Consider the following 10410-nt stretch of genomic DNA (forward strand, 5'->3'; position numbering starts at 1 on the left):
CAACCTGCAACTAAGCCTGTTCTCACATGTTTTTCAGAATAGGGATTAATTTAAACAAGTGTTTTCCTTAAAGCAGGAGCTTAAGCAGTAGAAAAATCAATAGAATCATTTATCAGGAGAAGACAAAAACCAGTAACTTTTGATTCAAAATGAACACTGTGAGGAAAACTAGATTCAGAGTACATCCTTCTGTTCAAGCATAATTAGAATTCATGGTGGAAAGTTGTGTAATGTAATTGGCTAACTCTTAGCACGTTTTTCAACATCAACCTAAAATCTCCCTACAAGTAAAATGTTATTAAATTTTTTTAGCAGTTATACACACAAAAATAATAAGTAAACTGTGCTGGAGATAACTGTTATTTAGCTGGTCAATCAACAGTAACTACAGCAGTTTCAGCTTAATTTGGTGATTAATACAACTGATAATGAGACATTTGCCAGACTGCAAAAATGGTTTTCTAACATACGTTTGTGTAAAAATAATAATAACTACATTAGTACATGCATAAGACTTGAATACACACGCAGCTTTGGAAAAAACATGGAACTTACAGTGAGAGGAAGTCTTCTGTAATGTGAACAGACTGGTGAAAAAATGCTGATAACTCCAACTTTTTTTCTACATTTTTAACACTGCTACCTCTCTATTTTTTTATCTTGCCAGCTGTCTCCTTTTCCTCATCTCCATCTTGCTAATCCCTTCAGTTATCCCTCCTGAAGTAACTGGCCTGAGGTGATTAATAAATCTTTGACACCTGCAGGTTGTAGCATTGGGCTCACCTGTTCAGCAGGCCTTCCCAGGAGGATCACAGGTGGGCAGGGTTTGTGCTGTTGAATAGATTCCCTTGGGAAAAAAAAAAAAAAAAAAAAAAAAACACCACACCACCAGTGGGGAAAAAATGACACTTCAGAAGCTGAGAAATTACAGACGTACCCAGATTTCTACATAATGCTGGAAAATCTTTGAGTTCTTTTATCTCTTCTGTCCACAAGAGTTGCAGAGACAGCACAGATTAGAAATGGCATGGCAAACCAGAGATTAACCTACCCATTCTCTGTCTGGGCACCAGTGGAAAAGTGCCATCCAAAGCAAACCAACCACTTCTTGTCCACAACACAGGAAGGACATTGACCTGTTAGATGAGTCCAGAGGAGAGCCACCAAGTTCACACCAGAGGACAGAGCTCTTTCCCTATGAGGAAAGACAGAGAGAATTGGGATTGTTTAGCCTGGAGCAGAGAAGGCTTCAGAGTAACCCGATTTCAGCTTTGCAGTCACTGAAGGGAACTTAACGTGGGACATGATGATTTACAAGAGCATGAACTGACATGACAAGGGGAATGGGTTCAAATTGAAAGAGAGTAGGTTTAGATTAGATATTTGGGAAAAAGTTATTTACTGTGAGGGTGGTGAGGCACTGGAACAGGTTGCCCAGTTGTGGATGCACCATCCCTGGCACCATTCAAGGAGAGGTTGGATGGGGCTATGAACAACCTGGTCTAGATGGAAGTGTCCCTTGCATGTGGCAGGGGCTTCGGAAGTAGATGATCTTCAAGGTCCTTTCTAACCCAAACATTCTACAAGTCTATGATTCTATGATTTTCCTATATTTTCTGTGCTGACTCAGGTGTGTCCACACTGGCACAGAGCAGGTGGCACGAGGCAGTCATAAAAGGCATGCTGTGCTTTCTTGCACACACCAGAATGGATATCGTCAGACATGGATTAGGATAAAACAGAGATTAAAAGCTACAGAACAGCTGGACAAAGAGGTCCTACCAACACTGTACAACTGGGTTGTACAGCAATTTTTGGAAATCCTCAGAAACCTTTTACCACCATTCATCTGTCAGAAACTGCTTTTTTCCAAATTTCTCCAGCCTCCTTTATTTACATTTATTTCCTAGCAGTCCTGCTCCTTATACTGAAATACATGGAAATTATGGAGATGGGCCACTGCTCTCATATCCAGCAAGTGTAAGACAGACAGGCAAGGGATTCTGTCCAGATGAATGTTACTCTGTGAGCAGAAATTTCTATTTGACTTGAGAATCATATTGTTTTCATGCCTATATGTCCATACATCTTCATTCTCCCATGCCAGAATCAGCAGATGGACATTTCTCAGTCTCCCTGAGGACCTCTGGCCTCTGCCTGACATGCACCCATAGGATTGCTGTCCACACCAGGCACTGCAGCAACAGCTATTTCCACTTGAGAAATACAGCACAATGCAGAGTTCAGTGATTAATGAATGTACTACTGCAGAGTGCAAGGGACCAGTAAGTTCCTTCCCTCCTCAAGGTTAGTCCCTCAGCTCCCATCTCCCAATAGCTTGTATGTTTGCCCAGTCAGTCACAGTCGCTCTGTCTTGCCCAAATAATTTTGATTGTGCAATAGTTTCAACAGGAGAGCAGCTTCTTTATATCACAGGAGTCTTGGCACAACTTAGCCCTTTTGTTCTGTCTCTGGAGACAGGTTTGATGCCTCCATCTACAGAAAGAATTAAAGTTAAGAGTAAGATCTCACTATAAGGTCATTCCTTATAGTGAGAAGGGGACACTGGCATCATCACTTTGGTTAAGCAAAGAGAGAGGACTAGTCCCTGCTGCTTTTTTTGTTTTGTGGGGTAGGGAAGAGCACAAAAGGGGATGCATTGATGTCTGACCTCAAGGCATTGAGACACTGAAATCCCCTTGGATCTACCTGAAGGAACCTGAGATTGTATTTTAAGGAAAGCAGTGTAAAGAACAAAATGGAAAGTCCACTATGTTCCTCATAAGCTGTAACCACTGCCAGTACCTAGATGTTGATGGCTTCATTCTCAGGACTATTGCCTTGAGAGTAGAAGTGATGAAATTACATACAGCTAGAGAGATTTTGCTGTCCCTCAGGATTTCCCCCATATTCAACGTTTCTCTCCTGTAATGACGCAAAAATATAATGGGCTTTTTCATCTGCACAGAGAAATGGGTTGTCACAACACAAATAGTAATCTGACATTTGCAGGGCAGGATCATGCCATGTTTTGCTGAAGGGCATTTTGATAGGTCTTTTCATGTACTACTCTTGACCAAACCTGGCAATCAAACACATGGAACAAAATGAGCACTTACTGACTAAAGCAGTGCCAGCCCCTCAGCAACCCAACTGTGTTCACATGGCACAAAAAAAGCAACACAACATTAATTCCCTCCTGTTCTCCTCAATAGAAAGAGACTTGGAGCATTTTCCAGTATACAGGGGAGAGCACTTAAGAGGTCAAACTCACCCCCAATAGACTGATGCCAGTGCCACAGCAGCAGCTAATTCTAAGGAGAGTATTTATCTGAGAACAGAATGTGGCACTGCTCTCTTCTTCTGTTCAATTTCAGGCAATGTTTATTGTACACAGAAGGGAAAAAAAAAAAAAAAAAAAAAAAAAAAAAAAGGTTTTTTTGCTGTAACAATCCCCAGCATCCAGCAATGCTCTCCAAAGATAAATATAGGTCCAAAGTTCCTCCCCAAGTTCAAATCCTAAATAGAGTATTAATTGTATTACACTCTCATGCAAAAATTAGAAAAAGGTGGCCCCAAAAACATCAAGCACATATCCCCATAAGATGGTTCACTCATATTTAAGGGGCCAAAACCACAAATCAATTTTACTGAATCTATGGAAAATTATTCACAGCATCAGAATTAACATAATTAACATTGTAATGGATTTCTTCAAAAGGGAACTAGTATAATAATTACATAAGGCATTCTAAATGGGAAACAAAGCCAACTACACATTTCAGAGGTTATTTTGTGCAAATACAGTAGCTGTACCATTCTGAGAATTCCATTGTAAGCTGAATTGTCCACTTCTGATACGATGAATAATTGCATACCCATTTATTTCTAAAACCCTATTATTTATGCGCAATTTCTTTTGTCCTTCTAAATGGTATGAACCCATTTAGAGAAACTACATACATGACAACTTACCAATTATCTTTATAAAATGTTACATTGCTTTGGATTAGCTACACATATAATTAAATGCCAATTAACTGGTGTGTTCATGCAAGTTAGCAGAAGTCCGTGAACTCCAGCAATATAACATTGCATTTAATTCTAAACAACTATTTCTAAAAGAATGTGATTTATATATAAACACCGCAGAGCACAAAGAAATTGCACTCAGTTTGGCACTAAAAAGATTAGTGAGTGCAGGTATCAATATTTAATGTGCAAATAGCAAGTGCCATTTTCCAGACCATCCCCAAACAAACTCATTCACTGCGTCACTCTTCCAGTGCACCAATATTGCAACCTCTCTCCCATGTACACCCATGAGCAGGTCCATGATGCCATGCATTTAGTCACCCTGCTCACCTCAGACATTTCACAAATTGGCTTAGAGCTGGCAATTGGATTGCTCACACCTATTGCATCCATGCTGTGGGACTCTGCTTTCCTCTGGGTTACACTGCTGAGTGTAACTGTCACTCAGAGGGGCTGGCCCTTGCTCATGTGGGTCCTCAGACCTGCAGTAATCATGACTCCCAGAGGGGAGCTGACTCCTGGCTAGGTCGTTCATGTCTATGTGCAAACCACCCAGCAAACATTCAGTGTGTTTCTTTTCAGGCTCCTTTTGTCTCTTTACCTCACCATAAAACTGCTGTAGCATCTCAGCAGCTCCTGTGCCCAAAACACTATGCCTGGACCTGTCTCAGGGGACAGCAGGGCAACTGTGGGGTGCAGTGGGACCTGCCAGGGGAGTCATATGTTGCCACAAGTGGGTTACAGAGGGAACAAGCAGGATTCAGCCCTGGAAGCCTCCCTCCACAACTTCTGAAAGACTGCAGCATATCTGCACCTGAGCTATGGATTGTCTTTTCCTCCATCCTCAATGATTTAATGCTGGGCTTTGAACAGTTTTCCTTCTGAAGCAAACGCAGGCTACTCCTGTTGTCTTTATTCTGGAGGGTCTGCCAATGCCAGCAAACAGCTTTATATCTACAGCATTTAATAATGACACTTATTCTACTCATTATATAGTTGTCTTTCTATATTCATGCATTTTTCTTCTCTTGGGCTTCCAGCAAACAATTCATTTGTAGACAAAGCACTTGTATGGCCCTCAAATCATAAAACATTCGAAACAGTGCAAAAGGCAACATGAGAGACCTGGAGGGCCTGACTAGAAACTGCCCAGAAAACTGTGAAATCACCCATGTATAAAATACACTGTCTGTCTCTTGTGCTTCAGATTGCTGAGTTAAAATGGCAACAGTCAGGGCACGGGGGCTGGAGAGGCATAAAATGGCCTGCAAAAGCAATTAAGTGCCACAGAGACATTTGGACTTGGTAAGAACAGAAGATTGTTTACAGCCCTGTTTACTCCTGACCATGAATACTGGGCTTTGTGTACAACAAGGACCCCGCAAACCCCGGCTCCGACACATTTGTTGCTCTGCTGAGACTCCGGAGGGCACAGACACTTCCCACTGGCACCATTGTGCAGGTGGCTTTCCTGAGGCTTTCTGCTCCAAATTACGATCTCCAGGCATATGGGGAACACACTCATCAAACACATACAGCCTTCAGAGCTGATCTCCCTCTGTACCCTCTTGGTTTTATGTGGTCCCGATCCCCCACATGCCCCCACACCATGTTTTTGCTCACTCTGGCAAGAATACAGTCAGGCTTTACTGCTAGAAAAACCCTTAGGAGTTTGGGAATCAGAAAGAGCAGGGAATCTACTGTGCTTTTCATCACCAAGTGACCATTGCTCACTCCAGGCAGGCTGGCACCCTCAATCACCAAGAGGGGAACAGACTCCCAGCTGTGTTTGCCCCAGCTCCAAGAGCTAAGCCGCATCTTTCAAACATGGAGAACAACTCCTCTCACCCTTACAAGGCAGCCACGTGGCACTGGACAGCCCAAGAGAGAAAGCTCCTGCAGCAGGAGAGCTCCAAGGCAGAGGGCTGCAGCAGCCATGGAGTTTTCCCACTCTTCCCAAGGCAAGGGGAGAGGGGGTTTCCCACTGCAGCCTCCTCTGAGCGTGGCAAGGGCTCTGGGTTCACACCTGCCATGACACCACCAGGTGTACCCACCTGGTTTTGCAGGGATGGAGGTGCACAGAAGCACAGCATCCACGAGGTCTCACCACATCTTGTTCCAATAGCTGTCTGTGAGAAATAAATGAGAAAAACAGAATATCTTCCGCCCACCCCCACACCAGAAGATTATAAGTGTTCTATTTTTGGTTGTTTGTTGGGGTTTCGGGTTTTTTAACATTTATTGGGATTTATGTTTAATGCCTAAGATTAGTATTTCATTTTTTCCTCTGAATATAAATACATTGCCTATGAACATATCAGAAATACACAGTAATGCAACTATGAGTTATTTACCTGCTGTGGCAATGCTAATGAGTATTCTAGCAATGGAAATGGCTTCACTGGCTTGTAAAATATAAAACAGCAGGGAACTCACTGGAGACCCCACAAGCATATGTCAATAAACTTAAATTATTCACAAGTACACAAGCTTCCCAGACTGCCTTCATTTCCTGACTGTTCCTGACTGCTTCACATTTTGAGCAAAGTCAAAGACTAATTTTCTGTCTTCCTCAAGCCCATAAAGATTTTGCAGAAGCCTAATAATCATATGAAAAGCATTAAGTTCAGATACAAACTGAATATTTTATTGGCTAATACTTCATATTTCCAATTGCCATGCATTGCAAAGTGCAATAGCAATACAGGACAATTGTATCTAAGACCATAAACATCCGACCATAAATGACATTTCACCAGAGTGTTCTAGCAATGCACTCAGACACAGCACTGATACCGTGTGCTCTCATTCAGAATGTTGCTGTTCTTTGTTTCTCTCCTCTACATCAATCCTGACAATATTAATATCTGTAATAATCACTAACCACTCTCATTTTGACATTTCCAGTGTACACTGCCAAACTCTGCAGGGTGTTACAAGGAAAACAGAAGGTGCTAATCCCCATCAAAAGTTGTTCAGCCAAAATTCAGACCAATGTTTGGACTTTAACAAAAAAAAACCCAAACACATTAGAATACAAGTCCAAGCATCTGTCGTCATAAAAGCATTGTGATTGATGTATTTCATGTCCCTCTTCATCATAAATCCATTTGGCATCCTTTTCTAACAGCTTAGCCTCAGAAACAATTATTTGATGTTCCTGTAGATGTCATATGTGCCCTGTGTTTTACAGCAATTCTATTGTAATTCAACATTAATTATCTTTCCAATTAATGTACTGCATAATGCTGCAATATGAAATGCTCACATTTTGCAAATAAGAAAATTGAGCTCAGCTTCGTCTGCTTTACTTCCATTTTACTTTTATTATAACTTTTATTATAATCCAATACCAGACTCCTTCTCCTTCTTGGCTGGGTTATTGACACCCTGAACACACACAAGGGAACTATCTTCTGCATAGAAAACATACATTTATTCTTTTCCAAAACCAGACCTCCAATTTCTTATTCAATACCATTTAGATATACTTTCCTGCCTTAGGATCATTACTGAGTAGCTCATAAGGAAATTTGAGGTGACAGAAGTACTAATAGAACAGCATTTACCAGTCACCAGAAATGTAGACGTCATAAATACCTACAACTGTTGGAAAAGGGTAGGTGTGAAGCAGATTACAAATACAGAAAAAAGGTGATATCAAAACTGTAGTCAAAGAATGGAAAACACCCTCTTAATTAGAAGTCAAATGATCCAACATATTCCTTAAATGTTGTGTGTCAAAAATGACATTTAAAGTTTTACTGCTGAGTACCATAATAAAAACCATCAAAGCTAAAATATATAGAGAGTTTAATATAATGAAATGGAAAATACATATACAAAATTGCATCACATATTTATGATGGAAAGAATATATGGTGGGTTTCCACAATGAGGAAGTTAATTTTACTGTTTGTTGGGTTTAACTGCTGTCAATCTTTGTAAGCCACTAGATTTGACCTGGCGGATAATGCCACCATGTCAAAGCACCTCACAGTTCTTTCTCATCCTGAATGTGTTAAAGTGCTTGAGGAATGCATAAATTCTCCCTTTCTCCAGTGACATTAGGTCTAGCTTTCTTCCTTGTTACCCCACCTTGTCATTTTTAACAGAACCAAACCTGTAACATACAGAAAGCTGCAAAAAAAAAAAAAAATCAGCTGACCTTCACACTCACAAATCTTATATTCATTCTTTAATGCCCATCATTCACCAGCTGGCAATTACTGAGTATGTGAATATGCCCTGGGAAGAATGTGCAGATCAGACAGAAGGTATTTTAGAACATCACCTAGAAAACATTCCCTCAGATAGCTAAACAGCCTCATTTTAAATAACATTGCTGGTCAAAAGGTCCATTTTTAAGAAAATGTTTAAGAGCAGCCTATTTAGCTTCTTGAGACAGGAGTTCATCTTGAACTGTTTTGGAATACTTCACTGAACTTTAAGTGCACAGGCTAGCTACTACTGATCTATCAGTAATTCAGACAACCTATTCCAACAGGAACTAGTGCTCCTGCTTCAACATCGTCCTTGACCAAGGCTTTTTGAACTTACTTTTACTCATTGTTTAGCAATGATCTTGACCCACTGCTGCAGCGACGGCTGAGGCAAATAGCCATGAAATACTCCTGCTTTTTTCCAGTGCCTGTGTGAAGGTTATAGGGAACCTCAGGTTTACTTAAGATAGCTTTAGTGACCAGAAACTTTCATTTGTTTGGTGTTAACCCACTTCATTCTGATACAGTTTGATTCTGTGATTTCTATTTAGCTCTTCCATCCTCACTGGTACCTCACTTTTGGTTTACTTATTTTAAGTGACCATTATTATAGCTTTTAATTTTGAAAGAAAATGCACACCTGCATTGATCCTCTCTTTCCACCATGTGAATGCCAGTCTTGAGGACACTGGCATCTTAGCTAGTCAGCCTAAAGGACCAACCTAAAGGCCTAAAGGTCAGCTGGAGGGTTTTGCACCATCAGCGAGCTGTGCACAGGTGTCATTGCTGCAAATCTAGTAATGGCTAGAACAGGAGAATAAAACTAAAGGGTAATATGTTGGGAAACACAAAAAAACCAAGATTTTGTGGAGACCTCGATACAAAATGACAAGATGATCCAAATTATGCACTGAAGTTAAGCTCTCTTAATCGTTCCCCTGTCACTGGCAGACATTTAGAAGGGGATTCTCGCTAGCATTGAATGGCTGGGAGTTTGTTGTGTTTACCATCAGCTAACAAAGTGTGCAGCAGATGTTCTCACAGAGTTCATTTGTGTCAACACCTCAAGTATCCACAACTTGATTTTTCACTCGGGCTGAGGCACATCTACCACAAGCAATTATTCATCAGACAAAAGCTGAAAAACTATGAGAAAGAAGACTGTCACCTTCTCTACTGGCTAAATTAGCAGCTGTGTGCCTATTATCCACATGTTCTTTCTAAAAGCTCTTTTTCCCTTGGATTCCTTTCCTTCAGAGATAAAGAAATGTCTCTGGTAAGAAAAACAACCAGCTGCCAAAAGACTGGTGCTTAACCAGCCTCTCAAGGGAAAACTGCACCTAAAAAGACACCCTTTTATGAGGTTGTTCAGTGTTACACCATCTTGTGCACATTGGTCTTCTGGCTCCACCAAAGCACAGTCATTCTGTTCTGGACAGCAACAGCTCAAAGTTCTCAGACAGACATCCAGGAAAAGTCCATATCCCGGCTCTGAGATCATATGTACTACATACTTCATGAAGTAACCCAAGCAAAACCAGGTAAACATGGATAAACCAAGCAAAGACTCCATTTCCAGTGATCTGAAACTTTCAAAAGAAAGAAAAATAATATTGCTGAAAAGGAGAGAAAATGTTCACCACTGAGTTCCCTTACTTTTTTCTTACATTGATCAGCACACAAAAAGAAGCAAAATGCAACTACAAGACTTTCTGAAACTTCATTTTACACTATGAACCTAGAAATTAAAATTATATATGAATCCCATGACCTTAGAAATTAAGAATCTAAATGACACTTCATGATTACTTTAAAACACCTCTCAGAAAATCACTTCCAACCTACTGAATATATTTCCAGTTATTTCAGCATGTTTAATTACTGCATATATATTCCACACAGGATTCTACCAGAAACAAGGATCAAAGTTAAAAATCAGCGTTAAAAACACAGGAGGCCAAAGCTTTACTGGTTGTTCAGGAGAGCTCAGTGGCCTCCAATTATACTAACTGCACAAGCAAGGACTGCTTGTGTAAATTAAGCCAGCAGAAAAAGGTTTGCAAATTGCATGGATATTTAAAATTTTTAAACTGGATGTTGTCCTGGTTTCAGTTTTATTTCATAGAAGTGAATGAAAAACAGCCTGAACATT

This window comes from Sylvia atricapilla, chromosome 3, assembly GCF_009819655.1.
Source record: "Sylvia atricapilla isolate bSylAtr1 chromosome 3, bSylAtr1.pri, whole genome shotgun sequence".
Taxonomy (NCBI): Eukaryota; Metazoa; Chordata; class Aves; order Passeriformes; family Sylviidae; genus Sylvia; species Sylvia atricapilla.